General features: G+C 42.7%; 1 protein-coding gene across 9 annotated transcripts in view; it reads right to left on the minus strand.

Annotated features, from left to right (window-relative positions):
* The window catches only part of atp8b4 (ATPase phospholipid transporting 8B4), a 251,477-nt gene that overhangs the window by 183,057 nt on the left and 48,111 nt on the right, over positions 1-20,309 (minus strand). The window contains exon 1 of one of the 9 annotated variants that reach the window (XM_068017962.1): positions 19,459-19,477. The exons of 7 other annotated variants lie outside the window; for them this stretch is intronic. The gene's annotated coding sequence lies outside the window, so the exon portion shown is untranslated. Of the gene's footprint in view, positions 1-6,145; positions 6,164-19,458; positions 19,478-20,309 lie in introns of those variants that run through there. One more of the 9 variants, XM_068017961.1, reaches the window with a different exon arrangement.

The following is a 20,309-nucleotide window of genomic DNA, read 5'->3' on the forward strand; positions in this document are numbered from 1 at the left end:
TCTTATTGTGTGCAGGACTGCTGCACAAAACCATGCATGACCTGTTGAAAACAAAGGAGCCCGTTCTGTACATTGGGGCCAGCAGTGAATGAAAATGTCACACTGGTGCATGACGATATACCAAGGTTGGGTTAAAACACATTGTTGGGGCAGAGTACAAGGAGCTTTACACTGCATCAAGCTTTGGGCACCTAATGTTGAAAAATGTTCAGGTTTTCTTTATGGACGAGCCGCACTTTGAAAAGCATATTTAAGAAAAAAAACCCACAAAACTATAAATATCATGTTCATCATCTGTAACCAGTTACAGGAGATGAAGTAAACAGCTGTCCTCTAGGTAATCTAACTATAGAAAACTTTTCAAAGTTAATCCAGCGAGAAATTTAATTATTAATAAACCTTCCGTCATATTTCCAGCAATGTTTCTCCTAGGCCATATCTTCCAATTCTATTGCTGAAAACTTCTTGATGATGTTTCAGAGGAAGGGAAGGTGACCACCATACTGATGGTGCAGCTGGCAAGAGAGAATGCATCATATGGATCCTGGAGTTACAATGGTTGAGTTGTCAACCATTACTGCCATTTCACACCTTTAGAAAGATCAGACATAGCGGTGCCGATGGACTGTGCCACACAAGCTAACATTGCATGTGATAGAAATAGCTACGATAGACAGGGTGCTGGGTGTTTATCACTCCTCCTCCCATCTCCACAGTATGTGAAAAGAAATATTAAACCAGTCCTTCAGAGGGATTAAATATCTTCAAAGCTTTGCTGTGCATCAGGGTGACACTAGACAAAATGACAATATTGCATCAGATAATACCAGTTTGCTGGGCAGGATGACTTTCTACATAATCTCACCATGCCAGACAAAATAACAGCAATCCTCTTCATTACAGCTCCTGCTTGTAGCAATGCAGAGCATTATCAAGTGGTCCAAAGGCTAGACAATGGGATTACTGCAGCGATATCCAATTCCACTGGTCAGTGGCACTGTAGGTAATGCAATAATTATGGTAACACAGTTCAGGTTCCTCCATGGTATGTTGTGAATTCAATAAATCTGCTAATTTTGGGCTAGTACCTGGGGAAATAAATGAACATTAAGGCTGCCAGCTTGTCATAAAAACGCAACTGGTTCACATGTCTATCATTCTGGTTTACAGTAAATTTAGTCCATATAATGTGAGTGATCCTTAATGCCCTCCAAGTGGTTTAGCAAGCCAGTTGTACAAATAACTGCGAATTACAGGAATACCACATCACAACAAAGGCTGCAATGGTTCGACAATATAGTCACACCACCTTTTCGGTTCAATTCTCGAAAGCAATAAACGTTGCCACATCCAGAGAACAAAATTAAAACAACAACTATTTTACTTTATGCAAAGAAAGCAATAGCGATTTCTCAAAAAGTCTGAGCATGAAAATAAGTTGAATGACATTAACTAAAATTTCACGTAACCTAAATTTATTTTGCCAGGGTAAGTCTAAATTAGATTCCTCCTTCCCCTCATGCAAACTGGCCATACCACTTCCTGAAGAATGGGAAGAAACTCTTCAATACACATTGTCACCTCATGTTGTATGGGCCATTCTGAAAATATTCTGAAATTTGTTGCAAAATTTTATGCAGATCAAAATTCGCACCCACACAGTAGCAGTTTTGTCATGCTGTGCTACCAATACACTAACCTACATTTCTGCTTACCACAATGCACTCTCTTCCACTTCTGCTTTAATGGGTTGTAGAATACTGTAAAGATTTGGACTCATGGTCACAAGAATCATTGAAATTGCAGCAGAAAAGGTTTCTTTCAACTCATCATGCCAGTACTGAAAATAGGTTTTCAACTTCAAGGGCGGCACAGTGGCGCAGTGGTTAGCACCGCAGCCTCACAGCTCCAGTGACTCGGGTTCAATTCTGGGTACTGCCTGTGTGGAGTTTGCAAGTTCTCCCTGTGTCTGTGTGGGTTTCCTCTGGGTGCTCCGGTTTCCTCCCACATGCCAAAGACTTGCAGGTTGATAGGTTAATTGGCCATTATAAATTTCCCCTAGTAAATGTAGGTGGTAGGGAAATATAGGGACAGGTGGGGATGTGGTAGGAATATGGGATTAGTGTAGGATTAGTATAAATGGGTGGTTGATGGTCGGCACAGACTCGGTGGGCCGAAGGGCCTGTTTCAGTGCTGTATCTCTAAACTAAAGTTCTACTGTAACACTATTCTCCCACACTTCTCCATTTGCAGCAAAATTCACTTTGCTTTTATTTATTTAAAAACTTTTAGATTTCTCAACATTTAACTGCACTTATTTCCACACTCTAACCTAGCTGTGTTCTCCTGCATTCTTTCTCGGTTTGTCATGCTCCCTTATATTACTATCAGAAAACCTAATCGGAACCCTTGCATGTGCCCAAATTCTGACATGGAAAATAAGAGACCTAAGCACGGCTCCCTGGGGGATACCACTGTTCATGTCTTGCCAATTAGAAACACAGCCATTTACCATTTGCTCTTTGCTGCCCGTCTCCCATATCCATGTGGTGACAATTTCTTCATATCATATGCCTTAACTTTTGTAACAAGTCTCTTGTGCACCTTGTTAAACTCCTTCTAAAAAGAGATCAGTGCAATATCTACCACATCCTCAATTAGTGAATTCTAATTTCCTCAGCAAAATTTACTTTGATTAGTCAATCATGACTTAGTCTTCTTTGGCCTCCTTGTCTCAAGAGACAATGGGTAAGCGCCTGGAGGTGGTCAGTGGTTTGTGAAGCAGCGCCTGGAGTGGCTAAAAAGGCCAATTCTAGAGTGACAGACTCTTCCACAGGCACTGCAGATAAAATTGGTTGTTGGGGCTGTTACACAGTTGGCTCTCCCCTTGCACCTCTGTCTTTTTTCCTGCCAACTGCGAAGTCTCTTCGACTCGCCACTCTTTAGCCCCGCCTTTATGGCTGACTGCCATCTCTGGCGATCACTGGCAACTGACTTCCACGACTTGTGATCAGTGTCACAGGACTTCATGTCGCGTTTGCAGACGTCTTTAAAGCAGAGACATGGACGACTGGTGGGTCTGATACCAGTGACGAGCTCGCTGTACAATGTGTCCTTCGGGATCCTGCCATCTTCCATGCGGCTCACATGGCCAAGCCATCTCAAGTGCCACTAGCTCAGTAGGGTGAATATGCTGGGGATGTTGGCTGTCTCGAGGACTTGTGCATTGGAGATATGGTCCTGCCACCTGATGCCAAGGATTCTCCGGAGGCAGCAAAGATGGAATGAATTGAGAATTCACTCTTGGCTGACATACGTTGTCCAGGCCTCGCTGCCATAGAGCAAGGTACTGAGGACACAGGCTTGATACACTCGAACTTTTGTGTTCCGTGTCAGTGCGCCATTTTCCCACACCCTCTTGGCCAGTCTGGACATAGCAGCGGACACCTTTCCCATGCGCTTGTTGATTTCTGCATCGAGAGACAGGTTACTGGTGATAGTTGAGCCTAAGTAGGTGAACTCTTTAACCACTTCCAGAACATGGTCGCTGATATTGATGGATGGAGCATTTCTGATGTCCTGTCCCATGATGTTCGTTTTCTTGAGGCTGATGGTTAGGCCAAATTCGTTGCAGACAGCCGCAATCCTGTTGATGAGTCTTTGCAAACACTCTTCTGTGAGTGATATTAATGCAGCATCGTCAGCAAAGAGGAGTTCCCTGACGAGGACCTTCCGTACTTTGGTCATCGCTCTAAGACGGGCAAGGTTGAAGAACTTGCCATCTGATCTTGTGTGGAGGAAAATTCCTTCTTCTGAAGACTTGAACGCATGTGAGAGCAGCAGGGAGAAGAAGATCCCAAACAGTGTAGGTGCGAGAACACGATCATGACTTACTCGCTGGAAATTCACACGACTGTTGCTGATTAGCCTATGCCTTTCTAATTATTTACCAATTTCATCTCAGGTCATAGAAGTATAACTATGAGGGCAAGTCTATAACTTCCCGGTTCTTTAGCAGGGGTGTAAAGTTTGTAACTGTACAACTGCAGTCTCAAAAGATTTTTGAAAAATTATGGTCGGTGACTTCTCCATGTACTTTCTAACCACCTTCAATATTCTGGGATGCAAACCATCTGGGCCTAGTGTTTTTTGCTACTTTTAGTTTCATTAATTCACTTAATATAGTTTTCTCTTGGTTATTTTTCACCTCTTAGCAAATCCCTTATGTAACAACTTATCATGATTATTCCACACCGTCCTTTGCTAATGCAATAATCCGACTTTCAACATTTTTAAACAAAAGGTTGATGAACTTACTAAGCACCTTTGCCAAGGTGGATGTGGCTGAAGACTTGCTCTTTAGCTGTCATCATCAATACTGTTCCATTGCAAACCGTCAGGAGATCTGATAGGTACTCTGATGGAACCCTTCATGTCACTTTGGTTTTTTCACTGTACATCTTGAGCTTTCTAACCTTTCCTTTGATTCCTTTCTGGGTAAAGGTGAACTAATTATTTTTTCAGTGCAGGCATTACTACAATGAAGGCTTTAGTTCATGAAGCAATTCCCAGTGAATTGCAGGAGTGAGCAACAAATCTGTCAAAGACACTGCAAAATCCATCGTCAGAATTGAGTTTCTTCTGCACTCAATTAGTAACAAAATGATAAATCCATTCTTCATAAGATTACACACAACACACACAAAATCTTATTTTCTCTTTCCCCCATTCGTATTGCAAGACCACTTTGCCATAATCTGTGGGCATGCTGAACTCACACCATTTGCACTGTTGGCCAGAATTCAGAGCAGAGACAGCAATGGAGAAACAACTGTATGGAGGCATAACTGCACATGTACCATGGCTTCCAAGTGTTAGCTTCCTGCGGCAGACCTTCCTGGTGTCAGGGAAATGTCATATTGACCAGCAACATAAAAGCCTCATTGTTGGCACATATAGATAGGCTGGCAGATGGCAACCTATAAAGAAATGGCAGTGTGCAATGGTGGTTTAAGTTTGCTGGTAGCACTGCTGGAAACAAGGCACTGAGGTTCCCCTTTCTCCGCCAGCAGTATGATAACGTAGATAACTTTAGAAGTGATTCAGCTCTATTCGAGATCCATGCTCTACCATTCAAGGTTATTTCCTCTTCCAGTATGGATGGACCTCTGGTAAGCCCATGTAGAAACATACTGAAAATGCACCTTAAGGGATATTTATATTTATGGAGTGGTGCAAATCAGTGTTTTATACAATGAACAGAACATTTAAATGTGCCTTGAGGCATTGTAAAATATACTGCCGTACCATACATGTCGACAGATGCTTCTTCAACAGAATTCCACCCTTATTTTAAGTCAAGGATCACAGTATCAAGGCACGGAAAGAGCTTGAAGTAACTGAAATATTGCTAGTGCACAGAACATCATAGACAGTACAATAAAATTGCAGTTCACAACTATGCAATAGAAGTCATCATAATAATTCTATTTGTTATGTTTTAGCTCTTAGATTATGTTACTGTTAGCCTTAAGCCAAAACCAACATTCATTTCATGTCTGACACTGTAAAAACCTGCACAACAGTTAATTCTTAATAGTGCTGACTGGTAACTAGAATCCTGTGGCAACAGTTTAATTTGCAATCTATTGCAACTATTGCTGTTGGCAGCCCTGCTATATGCTGTTATTCAGCTGTTCACTGCAGTAGTTTGCATTATGTCTGAAGACACCACTTGCAACAGTGGTGAAATATGGAGTTTTCTTTTGTCCTTAATCATTCTGTACAACCTGCACTGATCAATCTCTCCAACTTGAACAGTAGAGGCATATTAACATTACATACTTGATACAATGTGATACCCACAGGGTGTGAGTTAAGGAAATGGCTTAAGGCTCAAAACACAGACAGTAAGAAGATGCAGCAACTTTAGTATCTGAGGCCAACTAATGAAATCTGCTTAAAAATTGTGAAAAATCAGCTTTGAAATGGTAAACAATTGCATCCAATTGTTAATTCACATAGAAAATGATATACATTAAAAAAAACTATGAATACTTCAACACCACCTAAACTATATGAACCACAGTAACACTTTGCAAATGACTGACTGTACGTTATTTGCCCTTACCCAACATTTACTCACCAGAAATAGCATATTAAAAATGTGTAGCCTCTTGGTCAGCTATGGATCATTAAAAAACATGGAAAAGGCTGCAACATGAACTATTTACTCCACCTCAAGAGCTGCATGTGGTGATAGGTAAATAATCCACAAGGAAGAAAGAGGCAACAAAAAAAAATTGTGACGATAAAGGAACTAATAATACAGGAGATTGCAGAACACATTAATGGGTTTTAATTAGATTATAAAATGGCAAGTCAGCTGAGCATTTATCAATGTTTCAATCATTTTATCAAGACATGATAAAACAATCAAATGTATTTTAAAGCATGAAGTCACCATTGGGCAGAGGACTCCACCTAATCCATAACAATGATGTGTTTTCCAGTAATTAACTTCAAGAAAGCAGAGACAATGACTGAGCTCTATCCTGTAGCACATTCATAGGCTTTTATAAATTTGTCAAAGAATTGTAAGTAACTAACCACAAAATAAAGCTCAGGCACTTCCTGACTGCCATCTGCTAGTCATATTTTTTTTTTACTGGTCATAATGTTTCTGAATAATCATGTGCAAATGATGCCTTAACAGACTTGCTGTAGTGAAGTATCACTAATCGTCCAATGAGCATATCGTCGCAAACATGGAGTGCACTGACAACCAGCATCTGTAATGACTAGCAATAATGTGTTAAAAAGTAAAGTCAATTTCCTTTTTCTCTCTTATACACACACACACATACGCAATGATTACTATATAATTCATATCAGGGAGCAATCTTAGGGTTCAAATTCATTAATTTTTAAATCAAACTTGTTCTCACGTCCATATCTCAGTCCCTCAAATATGCTATTGGTTTGCAGTCATTCTCAGGTATCCACTCCTGCCTTTATAATATACATTTAGCACATGAAGCAAAAACTTAGAGGCAGACAATCCAATGTTAAAACAGGAACTGACTGTGGAGGCTGTACAATTTGCCAGCAACCTATGAACAAAATGCCAACTGCCAACCCACTCCAGATCTTTTATGATTTCCTTACTATAGAGAGATCAAGTATTGAGGGCTCTTATATATTAACACACAATAAATGTTTCAATACTTTACAATAATTTCCAATTCAAAGCAAGTATCTGTTATAGTTTTACAATGGTAAATCCTACATCAAAGCTGTGTTGTTGACCTGGGGAATTAGGAGGATACAGGATTGTAGTAATATACAGCAGCCCAAGTTGTTGCTATTGGCAACACACTGGCATCCACCCACTCATCAGTACATCAGTATACAAGATGGTGGCAGAATAGAAGTCCCTTATGATCTTTGCAGTAGGCTATTTTTAGTTTATTGTTTGGACTCTGTTGAGTCCCAAAGGGAAGTACATTTAATCCTTTATAAAAATATGACCTCACGCACCAGGATGTGAAGATCAATGGTTGACACCATGATTCTTATAACATTTAGTAACAATAGCCAGCCTTCAACACAAATAGTTACAAAACCGTTGATACTTCCCACCCCCAAGCAAAACTCCCATGAGGCCTCACACAACCAGTGCCAACTACTTCAAAGTCATCATGACCAAAACATGTTGCATGTCACACAAAATGTTTCCGTTATTCTTGGACCCAAAAGTGTATACAAAGTATTTTGTGCCAACAGTCACAATTTTCTATCTGTAGACGACTACACTGTTCTGGAAAATTACATTCCTCTCCTTTTTAAAATTAAAAAGTATAGTTTCACCAGAAAAAACTCCCACTGTCCCGTACATCGGACTCAGACCATTAAACCTTCAGTTTTTGATCCCTGGTCTCTGTTATGCTGGCTGAATTCAGCAAGATCAGCAGTAAGGATTTACATTTTAAAAATCTTTATTCTCTGGATATGCGCATCACTGGCCTTTATTGCCGATTGCAGGTGTCCTTGAGAACATGATGGTGGGCATTCTTCTTCCACCACTGTAGCCCTTAGTGGTGAAATTACTCCTACAATGTTATTAAGTGGATGTTCCATGACTTTGACCCAACTATGGTATAAGTCCATCAGGATGGTGTGCGCCTTGGAGGCAAACTTGGAGGTGGTGGCGTTCCCATGCACCTGCTGCCCTTGACCTTCTAGGTGGCTTTGGAGAAGTTTTTAAAAATTCATTCATGGGATGTTGGTGATGCTGGCCAGGCCAGGCCAGCATTTATTGCCCATCCCTAATTGCCCTTGAGAAGGTGGTGGTGAGCTGCCTTCTTGAACCGCTGCAGTCCATTTGGGGTAGGTATACCCACAATGCTGTTAGGAAGGGAGTTCCAGGATTTTGACCCAGCGACAGTGAAGGAACGGTGATATAGTTCCAAGTCAGGATGGTGTGTGACTTGCAGGTGGTGGTGTTCCCATGTATTTTCTGCCCTTGTCCTTCTAGTTGGTAGAGGTCGCGGGTTTGGAAGGTGCTGTCTGAGGAGCCTTGGTGCATTGCTGCAGTGCATCTTGTAGATGATACACACTGCTGCCACTGTGCGTCGGTGGTGGAGGGAGTGAATGTTTGTAGATGGTGTGCCAATCAAGCGGGCTGCTTTGTCCTGGATGGTGTCAAACGTCTTGAGTGTTGTTGGAGCTGCACCCATCCAGGCAAGTGGAGAGTATTCCATCACACTCCTGACTTGTGCCTTGTAGATGGTGGACAGGCTTTGGGGAGTCAGGAGGTGAGTTACTCGCCTCAGGATTCCTAGCCTCTGACCAGTTGAAGAAAAATATTAGGTGAAAGGTGATCCATGTCTAGAGATCCAACTGCACACCCCCCTCCAATTCACCTGCTCAAATCTATTTATTCAGACAATGAATTATGCAGTTTTAAGGTAGCCCCTACTCCAAGTACCAACTAGTTTCCCCAACATGTGATGTGTGGACTCATCCATGAGGAACAGACACCCAAGCAAGGTACTAGAAAACTGTCTCATCAGTGCAACTATACATTGTGCCAGTCGAAAGGGAGGAATACAGGAAAGAAATAAAATCACTTGTGACCATAATCTTTGAAATACAGACAAGAACAAAATGGTTCAAACTGGAGAAGGCCAGCAGCTCAAATCAAGGCAAAAACCTCGGAAGTAATTCAAGGACAGAGTGGTGGGACAGGAGGAGAAAGATTGAAGACTCTTTGTGGATTCAAGACAAGGATTGGCTGAATTCCATGTTGCATATAAATCTATCTGGTGACCATCGAGGCTGTACTGATATGTTCTTCAGCTAACTATTTTAATCAATAAATCTGTTAACTATAAACATTGTCACAGGGGTAAAGGATGAGTGTCCTACACATTCCAGTAATATGGTGTTATAGCTACAGTTACAGTGCAGTACTGAAACCACCCATCTGAGTTCTGGAAAGTAGATTGCAGTAACTGAGAAAATTTCAAACTTAAAATCCTTGCATAGAAATAGTCAATAAAAAAAATTCAGGGTTTAGAAGCAGCTTAGTTCCAATAGCAAGGATCCTTCGTAATTGTAAAAGTCATCTTTGATTTTTCATGCTTACTTTCTAGTTCAGCTCTGCCCATACAGTATCAGATCACTGTGCCCACATGTGGCAAATTCCTATTTATCGCACATGTACAGAAATGACACTTGATTAGCCATTTCTCTGTAAGCGAGAAAATCAGTACCTAATTGAAATTCATGTTTCCAAATAACCCTCAAGGAAACGTTTAACATTTCTAAAAGCCCACACGAATAGAATGTGGCTTTGGAGAAAATATATTAAATGTAGTCTCTTCTGATAAAGAACTGAATGTACAACTGATGTCACTGATGATTAACTTGACTAATTTTTTGGGGTAAAAAAAATGTCACTATAAACAAGGAGTGAGCAAGTCAATAATTTATTACCACTGAACTATTATTACATCCTATTAACTTATTGCTGACCTGACATACAGGCTGCTGGGGCACCAAATGGTTTCCTCCCCCATCATGAAAATCGTTGCATAACACCGGACAGCAAACGGTATGGAGGCTCCCAGTTCTTTTACTTTAAAGGAAGGGAAGAGAGGGACGTTCAAACAGTCCCCTTTCTCCCCCATCCACCTGCTGAGTGAGTGTAATTGGATGAGCACAGTACTTACCCACATGTGGCAGGGAAAGACAGAATGCAGAATATTAAAACATGACCAACCCTAAAGACCAGATTGCAACAAGATCTGTTCATCTCCAACCTAGATCTAAGAAAATGGCTGCTACTGCATACAAGCGGCTCCTCAGGCATTTAAAATTTCTACTGACAAGCAATCAGATATACCAGTAATATAAGCAATGGTAAAACATTTAGTGTTTTATGCTTAATCACAATATGGCCATACTGAATTAACAGCCCTTGGTAGAGCAGCTGCATCATTGCATGGTGTCTTTCATGTGGAGAAAAATGCCAAGGGGCTTCATGCTTGGGCAGAAGGAAGGGGAAGAAACAGAAGCAATAAACACTGAGCAGGGTGTGGGAGGGGCAACTAAATGAATTTTGAAGGGGTGAGTTTGAAGATGAGTAGGAGGTACATCAGGAACATATTTAGGAAAGAATTTAGAGTGGAGGGGATCGAAGACATTGGATGTAACCTAGGATATAGAGTTGGATCAAGTTGCAGAGATAAGGCAAAACATGGACGTGCGGTGGATAGGCAAACAAGGGCATAAAGTTTGGAACCAGTGTCATTGGAAACAGGGAGCCAATGGAAGTCAGGAAGGACAGGTGTGATCGGCAAACAGAACTTGGTATTGGATAGAATGCACAAGACACACCTCTGAATGAATGGTGCTTGAATCTCAGGAGGCCAACATAGACAGTTGAGCAATGGAATGATGAAGGCACTAATGAGCATTTCAGTGGAGGGAAGATTAGAATGGAGATGACTAGTATTGCAGAGGTGGAAGTAGATCATTTTAGTGAGGGATTGGATGTGGAGTTTGAAACTCAGCTTCAGATTAAACAAGACCCCAAGGATGTGCACTGTTATTTGTTTGGGTTCTGTATTCTTTCCACCTTATTGAGTCTACCAGAGAGGTTCTTAGACTGTAGTATTTAAACATTAATATTTATTTAAAACTATATACACTCCACACAAGCTTGTGTGTCTCCTTCAAAAGCATGTCGTAACTGTTTGAGCCTCTCCGACATGATCTCTTACATCATCATGGTGGGCGGTAATCTTTACAGTCTCTCAAGATTAACCTTTTGATACCCTTATACTACATGCACCTCATTGGGTTTACCCTGAACTAGCAGCTGAGAAGGAAAATGGAATTAGAGGTTGTGATATAAGTGCCTGATTGGAGTTAAGCTGCTTTAGTTTGACCAACGATGAAATGTTAAATGTTCTAGATTTTCCATGACATCATGTCAAAGAGTCAAACATCAATATTCATAGAGCTAAGCTTTACCTATTTGTTGCCACATGAAGTATCATTAGCATACATATGTTGGCCCTCTGTTCAGGAACAATGCTGTTGAGAGGAAACATGTCGTTCGAGAGTAGGAGGGGGTCAACAAGCCAGAGGTGACTGTAAGGGGACATGATGAGAATGTGGTTAACTTGATTTCCACTCCTATCTATCCCATCATGGAGTATAACTATGGAGGTGGATCATACAGATCCAGTGGTGCAGGAAGGTAAATGGTCAACCATAACCAGGTCCAAGGAGCAATCAAAGACGAGGATGACAAGAAGGGATGACATAATATGGTTGCAGTCAGACAAAATATTGTTAGTGCCGTTAAGCAGAGTAGTTTCAGTGCTGTGGCCAGGACAAAAGCCAGATGGAAGGGATTTCAGCAGAGTCGTGAAAACAAGCATGGAGTTCAGTGATGGTATGTGTGAGGACCTCAGCAAAGAAGCAGTTAAAGATGTACCAAAGCTAAAAGGAAGGGCTGTGGATGGGCTTTTTAGAGGGGAGCATCTTGAAGGGAGTTTTGAAGAGAAAACAGTGCTTGTACGAAGGGAGAAGTTGATAGTTCATTAATTTATAAACATCAATGCATAGACCAGCTTAGACGGCAGGCTTAAAAAGCTTTGACAGTTTACAAATTCCATTACAGGATTGCAAATTAGACGTAGTTACCCATTGATTTCAATAGCAAGACTGGGAGAAAGAAAAGGTGTTTTCTTCTTGGAAATCAATCTCTTCTAGTTCAACTTTCAGCTGCCTGGGCTAAAGCCTGGCTTGGGTATAAAATTAAAACCCGAACACAGCCAACCCGAACCCCGAGTCCTTTAATTTTTTTTCATGCCCGACCTGACAATATCAAACATGTTATTAGTACAGAAAGAAATCACATCAAAACGTAGATTAAAAAGAAAGCACAGTGGCGCAGTGGTTAGCACCGCAGCCTCACAGCTCCAGCGACCCGGGTTCAATTCTGGATACTGCCTGTGTGGAGTTTGCAAGTTCTCCCTGTGTCTGCGTGGGTTTCCTCCGGGTGCTCCGGTTTCCTCCCACATGCCAAAGACTTGCTAGTTGATAGGTTAATTGGCCATTATAAATTGCCCCTAGTATAGGTAGGTGGTAGGAAATATAGGGGGGACAGGTGGGATGTGGTAGGAATATGGGGTTAGTGTAGGATTAGTATAAATGGGTGGTTGATGGTCGGAACAGACTCGGTGGGCCGAAGGGCCTGTTTCAGTGCTGTATCTCTAAACTAAAAACAAAACAAGTACCGTCCAGCCCGACCCGACCCGAGCATGAATGCAGGACACAGAATACAGACCCGACCCCGGCACATGTACTCGGGTTTGGGTCGGGTTCGGGTCAGGTAGCCAGGCTTTAGCCTGGGCCCTTAGTTCTGGAATTCCCTCAGTAAACCTCTCCACTCCTTCAGGATTCTCCTTAAAACCCACCTCTTTGATCAAGCGTTTGTCGTTGTTGCTATCTTCAAAGAGATGAAATCAATTGCATATTGTAGATTTCATAATGCTGTTTTAAGATCTGCAATCAGGTTGTATCAGGAATGAGGTTGTACTGTTTAAATGCAAACTGTTCAACGCCTCAAACTGAGCAGTTGAAGTTCTTATATAGTATTATATTGTTGAAGTTCTTTGCTTGCGAAAGGAATCTCAATATTTCACGAGCAGCCACAACTTCCAATAAGACAGTATCGTCATCATCGTTCCACCCAACTATTCCTGCAAGCTTTGTGTGGGAAGGTCAATAGTCAGACAGCTGTGTCTAAAGTAATGGAAACATTAACTCATTTTTAAAAAAAAAGTGAAACATACGGTTCTCCCATCAGCTGTCTTGCAGGCTTAAAGAAATAATTTGCATTAATATGGCACCTTTCAGAGCCCGGTGACATTCCAAAGCACTTCATAGATAATGAAATACTTTTGAAGTGTGGTTACTGTTGTAAAGCTAGGAAACACAGCAGTCAATCTGCACACAGCAAGATCCCACAAACAGCAACAAAATAAATGACCAGATAGTCTTTTTAGTGGGGCATAAATAACGGACACAACACCAGGATGATGCCCCAGTATTTCTTTGAATAAGTCTTGGGATCTTTTACCTGCACCTGAGAAGGCACATGGCACCTCAGTTTAACCTCTCATCTAGAAAATGGCACCTCCAACAGTGCAAGACGACCTCAGAATTGCATTGAAGTGTATGCCTTAATTATGTGCTCAACTCCCTGAATCCGAAGGTGATGGGTTCAAGCCCCACCCCACAGGTGAGTGACACCAATTAAAGATGACACTTGGGTAGCAATATCTGAAGAGGCAGTATCTTTATCACAAACTTCCATATCACTACAAGAACCTTTGCATTTTTTGTGGCGATCTTTCCCGCTCTCCATTTATAAAATAGTGGGAACATTTCTCACATAAGCAGATTTTACTTAGCAATAGCAGTTTTGGCCCACATGTGACTCCAGACCCAACGTGGCTGACTCTTTACCCTCTGAAATGGCTTGGCAAGCCACTCTGTTGTATCAAACCGCTTTGAAAACAATAAGAATAAAACCAGACGGACTACCTTGCATCAAACTAGGCACTTGATATGACAAAGGCACACCCAGCCCAGTCAACCCTGCAAAGTCCTCCTCACCAACATTTGGGGACTTTGTCTCATAGACCAGTTTAGCAACAGCTTGACATGGTCATACTCACAGAATCATACCTTACAGCCAATGTCCCAGACTCCTCCATCACCATCCCTGGGTTTGTCCTGTCCCACTGGCAAGACAGATCCACCAGAGGTGGCAGAACAGTGACAGAACAGTCAGGATCGAGTGGCCCTGGGAGTCCTCAACATTGACTTCAGACCCCATGAAGTCTCATGGCATCAGGTCAAACAAGGGCAAGGAAACCTCCTGCTGATTACCACCTACCGCCCTCCCTCAGCTGATGAATCAGTACTCCTCCATGTTGAACATCATTTGGAAAAAACACTGAGTGGGGCAAGGACACAGAATGTACTCTAGGTGGGAGACTTCAATGTCCATCAACAAGACTGGCTCAGTAGCACCACTACTGACCGAGCTGGCCAATTCCTGTAGGACATAGCTGCCAGACTGGGCCTGTGACAAGTAGTGAGAGCCAACCCGAGGGAAAAACCTATTTGACCTCATCCTCACCAATCTACCTGTCACACATGCATCTGTCCATGACAGTATTGGTAGGAATGACCACCACACAGTCTTTGTGGAGATGAAGTCCCATCTTCACACGAAAGACACCCTCCATGGTGTTATGCAGCACTTCTTTCTTTGGCCTCCTTGTCTCGAGAGACAGTGGGTAAGCACCTAGAGGTGGTCAGTGGTTTGTGGAGCAGCGCCTGGAGTGGCTATAAAGGCCAATTCTAGAGTGACAGACTCTTCCACGGGCGCTGCAGATAAAATTGGTTGTCAGGGCTGTTACACAGTTGGCTCTCTCCTTGCGCTTCTGTCTTTTTTCCTGTCCGCCAGCTCTGGCGATCACTGGCAACTGACTCCCATGACTTGTGATCAATGTCACAGGACTTCATGTCGCGTTTGCCGACGTCTTTAAAGCGGAGACATGGGCGGCCGGTGGGTCCGATACCAGTGACGAGCTCGCTGTACAATGTGTCCTTCGGGATCCTGCCATCTTCCATGCGGCTCACATGGCCAAGCCATCTCGAGTGCTGCTGGCTCAGTAGGGTGTATATGCTGGGGATGTTGGCCACCTCGAGGACTTCTGCATTGGAGATACAGTCCTGCCACCTGATGCCAAGTATTCTCCGGAGGCAGCGAAGATGGAATGAGTTGAGAAATCACTCTTGGCTGACATACGTTGTCCAGGCCTCGCTGCCGTAGAGCAAGGTACTGAGGACACAGGCTTGATACACTCGGACTTTTGTGTTCCGTGTCAGTGTGCCATTTCCCCACACCCTCTTGGCCAGTCTGGACATAGCAGTGGACACCTTTCCCATGCGCTTGTTGATTTCTGCATCGAGAGGCAGGTTACTGGTGATAGTTGAGCCTAGGTAGGTGAACTCTTGAACCACTTCCAGAGCGTGGTCGCCGATATTGATGGATGGAGCATTTCTGACGTCCTTTCCCATGATGTTCGTTTTCTTGAGGCTGATGGTTAGGCCAAATTCGTTGCAGGCAGCTGCAATCCTGTTGATGAATCTCTGCAGACACTCTTCTGTGTGGGATATTAATGCAGCATCGTCAGCAAAGAGGAGTTCCCTGATGAGGACTTTCTGTACTTTGGTCTTCACTCTAAGATGGGCAAGGTTGAATAACCTGCCATCTGATCTTGTGTGGAGGAAAATTCCTTCTTCTGAAGACCTGAACGCATGTGAGAGCAGCAGGGAGAAGAAGATCCCAAACAGTGTAGGTGCGAGAACACAGCCCTGTTTCATGCCACTCAGGATAGGAAAGGGGTCTGATGAGGCACCGCTATGCTGAATTGTGCCTTTCATATTGTCATGTAATGAGGTGATGATACTTAGTAGCTTTGGTGGACATCCGATCTTTGCTAGTAGTCTGAAGAGACCACGTCTGCTGACGAGTTCAAAGGCTTTGGTGAGATCTAATAAGCAACGTAGAGGGGCATCTGTTGTTCACGGCATTTCTCCTGTAGCTGATGAAGGGAGAACAGCATGTCAATGGTGGATCTCTCTGCTCGAAAGCGCACTGTGCCTCAGGGTAGACATGCTCAATCAGCTTCTGCAGTCTGTTTAAAACGACTCAAGCGAAGACTTTCCCCACTAGTGCTCATGTAGCACTACCAGCATGCTAAATGGGATAGAATGAAAACAGATCTAGTAGCTCAAAGCTGGGCATGCATGAGGCACTGTAGACCATCAGCAGCAGCAAAATTATATTCAATCACAATCTAAACCTTCATGGCCCAGCTTATCCCTCACTATACCATTACCATCAAGCCAGGGGACCAAGCCAGGGGACAATGAGGAGTGCAGGAGAGCATGCCAGGAGCAGCAACAGGTGTATCTAAAAATGAGGCACCAACCTGGTGAAGGCACAACACAGCACCTACATGCATGCTAAACAGTGGAAGCAGCATACATTATACAGAGCTAAGTGATCACAACTGATCAGATCAAAGCCCTGCAGTCCTGCCATATTCAGTCATGAATAGCGGTGGACAGTTAAACAACTAAGGGGAGGAGGAGGCTCCCCATCCTCAATGACGGCAGAGCCCAGCTGTGAGTGCAAAAGACAAGGTTGAAAACGCTTCAAGTCTTTTACAGCATGAGGTGCTGAGTGGATGATTCATCTCTGCCTCCTTCTGGGGTCCCCAGCATCACAGAAGCCAGACTTCAGACAATTCAGTCCACTCTGCATGATACCAAGAAACAGGTGAACACACTAGATACAGCAAATGCTATGGACCCCAACAACATTCCAACTGTAGTGCTGAAGACTTCTACTCCAGAACTAGCTGCTTGTATAGCCAAGCTATTCCAGTACTGCTACAACACTGGCATCTACCCAACATGTAGAAAATTGTCCAGGCATGTCCTGCCCACAAAAAGCAGGACAAATCCATCGAACCAATTACCGCCCCCACAGCCTACTCTCAGTCATCAGCAAGTAATGGAAGGTGTCATTTACAGTGCTATTAAGTAGCACTTACACAGCAATAACCTGTTCAGCGATGCATAGTTTGGAGTTAATGGGAATCAGGGGAAAAACTCTCCACTGATTGAAGTCACAGCTAGCACAAAGGAAGATAGTTGTGGTTGTTGGAGGCCAATCACCTCAGCCCCAGAACATCGCTGCAGGAGTTCCTCAGGGTAGTGTCCTAGGCCCAATCATCTTCAGCTGCTTTATCAATGACCTTCCCTTCTTATCCTAAAGGTCAGAAGTGGTGATGGTCGCTAATGATTGCACTATGCTCAATTCCATTCGTCGTACTCAGATACTGAGGCTGTCAACGCCTCATGCAGCAAGACGTGGACAACGTTCAAGCTTGGGCTGATAAGTGGCAAGTAGAATTTGTGCCATCAGGACAATTCAGATGAGTAATAAATCCATGTTAACCATTCAGTCCATCCACCTCCAGTGCACCATGGCTGCAGTGTGTACCATCTACACGACGCACTGCAATAACTTGCCAAAGATTCTTCAACAGCATCTCCCAAACCTGAAACCTCTACTGTCTAGATGGACAAGGGTACTGGCGCATGGGACCACCACCTCCTGCAAGCTCCCCTCCATGTCACACACCATCCTGGCTTGGAAATATATCACTGTTCCTTCATCGTCACTGGGTCAAAATCCTGGAACTCCCTCCCTAACAGCACTGTGGGTGCACCTAAACCGACTGCAGCAGTTCAAGAAGGTAGCCCACCAGTACCTTCTCAAGGGCAATTTGGAATCGGTAATAAATGCTAGCCTTGCCAGCAACACCCATGAATAAATTTTAAAAAGTTTTAAATCACTGATGACTTGACAACCTTCACATTAGTGCTACAAATTTTAGCCCATATGCATTAACATGAGTGAGAATAAACCTATACGGTTCATAAAGTGTGCCTACTAAGTACTTAAAACCAGTCAAAATGGTTTCCTGCTGGAATTATTAACATGGCAAATTTACTTTAGCAAACAAAAATAAGCTTCAATCGTTTTTTTAAATTAAGGAACCTTTTTACACTATTTTTGGAAGGTTACACTGATCACTGGCCCTTTTGCCACTCTCACGTACACATTGTTCAAACATTTTAATTTTAAATTACACTGGCAAATGGCTTTTGGCTTTACCCACAGCTAGTTGATTAATAAAAAAAATCATAGTTCCCACAAAAAAAAACAAGTTGCGTGGTTTTATTCTTTTAAAAGTATATATATTTTATATTCATGAACTGACTGTGGACAAGGGCACGAGCAGTGAACTGGTACATTTCAGAATGAAAATGTTTCAACCTTTGCCTCAAGGGCTTGTTGGCCGTCTCTCATATACAGGCACAAGACGGCAACAGAATATACACACAAAGGTGGCAACCCAGTTGGGAGAGACTTCAGAAACCCATTCCACAGATCCACCTATTGGCCAGAGCCTGCAACTACAGTGTGGCATTTGACGTGGCACTTACAATGGTCAATGTTGACAAAGCTGTGACAACAGAAAGTATGGTTCAGAGAGAGGAAGTGCACATCTGATGCAAAATTTTTAATAAATGGATTGGATTGGCATTTAAATCCAACACAAAGTACTACAGTTTTACAGTGGAATCTCCATAGCTAATATGGATCAACTGGTTGCTCCCCTCACTCTGCTATTTCACCCTCCCATTTAAGTGGGAAGTAAACAATTTGTCTGTCCGTCAAAGGGAATCAAAATAAAACACAATGGACATTTAAAGAGCTGCATAAGATGGCTGCCGCGGGCCAGGTGACTTTTGCAATTGAATGACCATGGGCTGGAGTGCCTGCCTTGAATGGGCATATCAAGCCAAAACCATTTGTGGAATTCACGCCTCCTATTGTGTGGTCTTAACCAAAACTCAGTATCAATGGCCTCCTAGACGCACTGTCACTGAGCTCGAAACTTAATAAGGACAGCTGTAAGAAACCAGTTAAATCATAAGTACAGGTGAATGGCCACCATCCATTCTGCATTGTGTAGAAATGGCTTCGAACTTTACATCATTCTGGGTGGACAATTGAAGTATGGCTCAGGTGGTCACATGACCAAAACTAAACACAGACAACGGATCTTATTACACCAAGCAGCAAGGAGAAACTGGTCAGTCAGCAAACAGCTGCCAAGAAAGCAGACAAAGCATCACACCATAAAAGAACTGAAGGCTGTAACATCTTAAAGTCTCCAAGCCTGTTTCTTTTCAAGTCCACCAGTAAAGCAAACTGACCTCCTGGTAATGAGACTACAGCAACTAACTTCATGACCTGCTGAAAATCCACCTCTTCGAGAGAATTCTGCAATGACCTCAAGATACGACTCCAGCGATCGAATCCACTTAACTACACTTCAGGAGTGGAAATGCCTTCTTCACTGGGCCCACAACGCATGTCTTTTCCCCAGGACGAGCCAAGATTATGTGACTTACAAACTAGTCCTTTGTTTGTAATTGATAAAAGTGCACTATCGTCTTTGATGGCTTTCTTTCTTGGGTGTGTGGGTGTGCGTGTGTGTGAATGTGAAAGTGGTTAGTGAGTGACATAGAGTTATACTTTCGGGGAGAACGCGTGAAAAGTGTACTTCTGGTTATTCAAATTGCACACACTCGGGTCACGAAACACACACATCTTCCTTGTCAAAAAACATACTGATTACAGTCAAGGGAAGGGAACTGGGGTTTCAGTTCTCTCCCAATTCTGTTTGTAACAATTGTAAGGTTTGTATGGTGAATGAGATGGATGATGTATGATAACAATGTTGCCATTTCAACAATTGCAACATTACTAGAGTAATACCGAAACTGGACACTAATCATTTCCAGCTTAGGGTTATTTTGAAAAGGGCTATTAAAATGAATCAAATTGTGGAGTATTACAGTTGTCCAATTATTTTCAGCTGTTACACATGCGCACATTGCCTGGCATTTGTGATTTATCTGCCAAATGGCAACTGCCACAACAAAAGTCATTGCATGTCAAAATAACTCCTGATATGTGGTGTCTTGGCTACATTTATAAACAGCTATATAAGTGCAAAACAGCAGGCAGAATATTTACCTTGTTTTTTTCCAGATATCTAATT

Source organism: Heterodontus francisci, chromosome 38, assembly GCF_036365525.1.
Source record: "Heterodontus francisci isolate sHetFra1 chromosome 38, sHetFra1.hap1, whole genome shotgun sequence".
NCBI lineage: Eukaryota > Metazoa > Chordata > Chondrichthyes > Heterodontiformes > Heterodontidae > Heterodontus > Heterodontus francisci.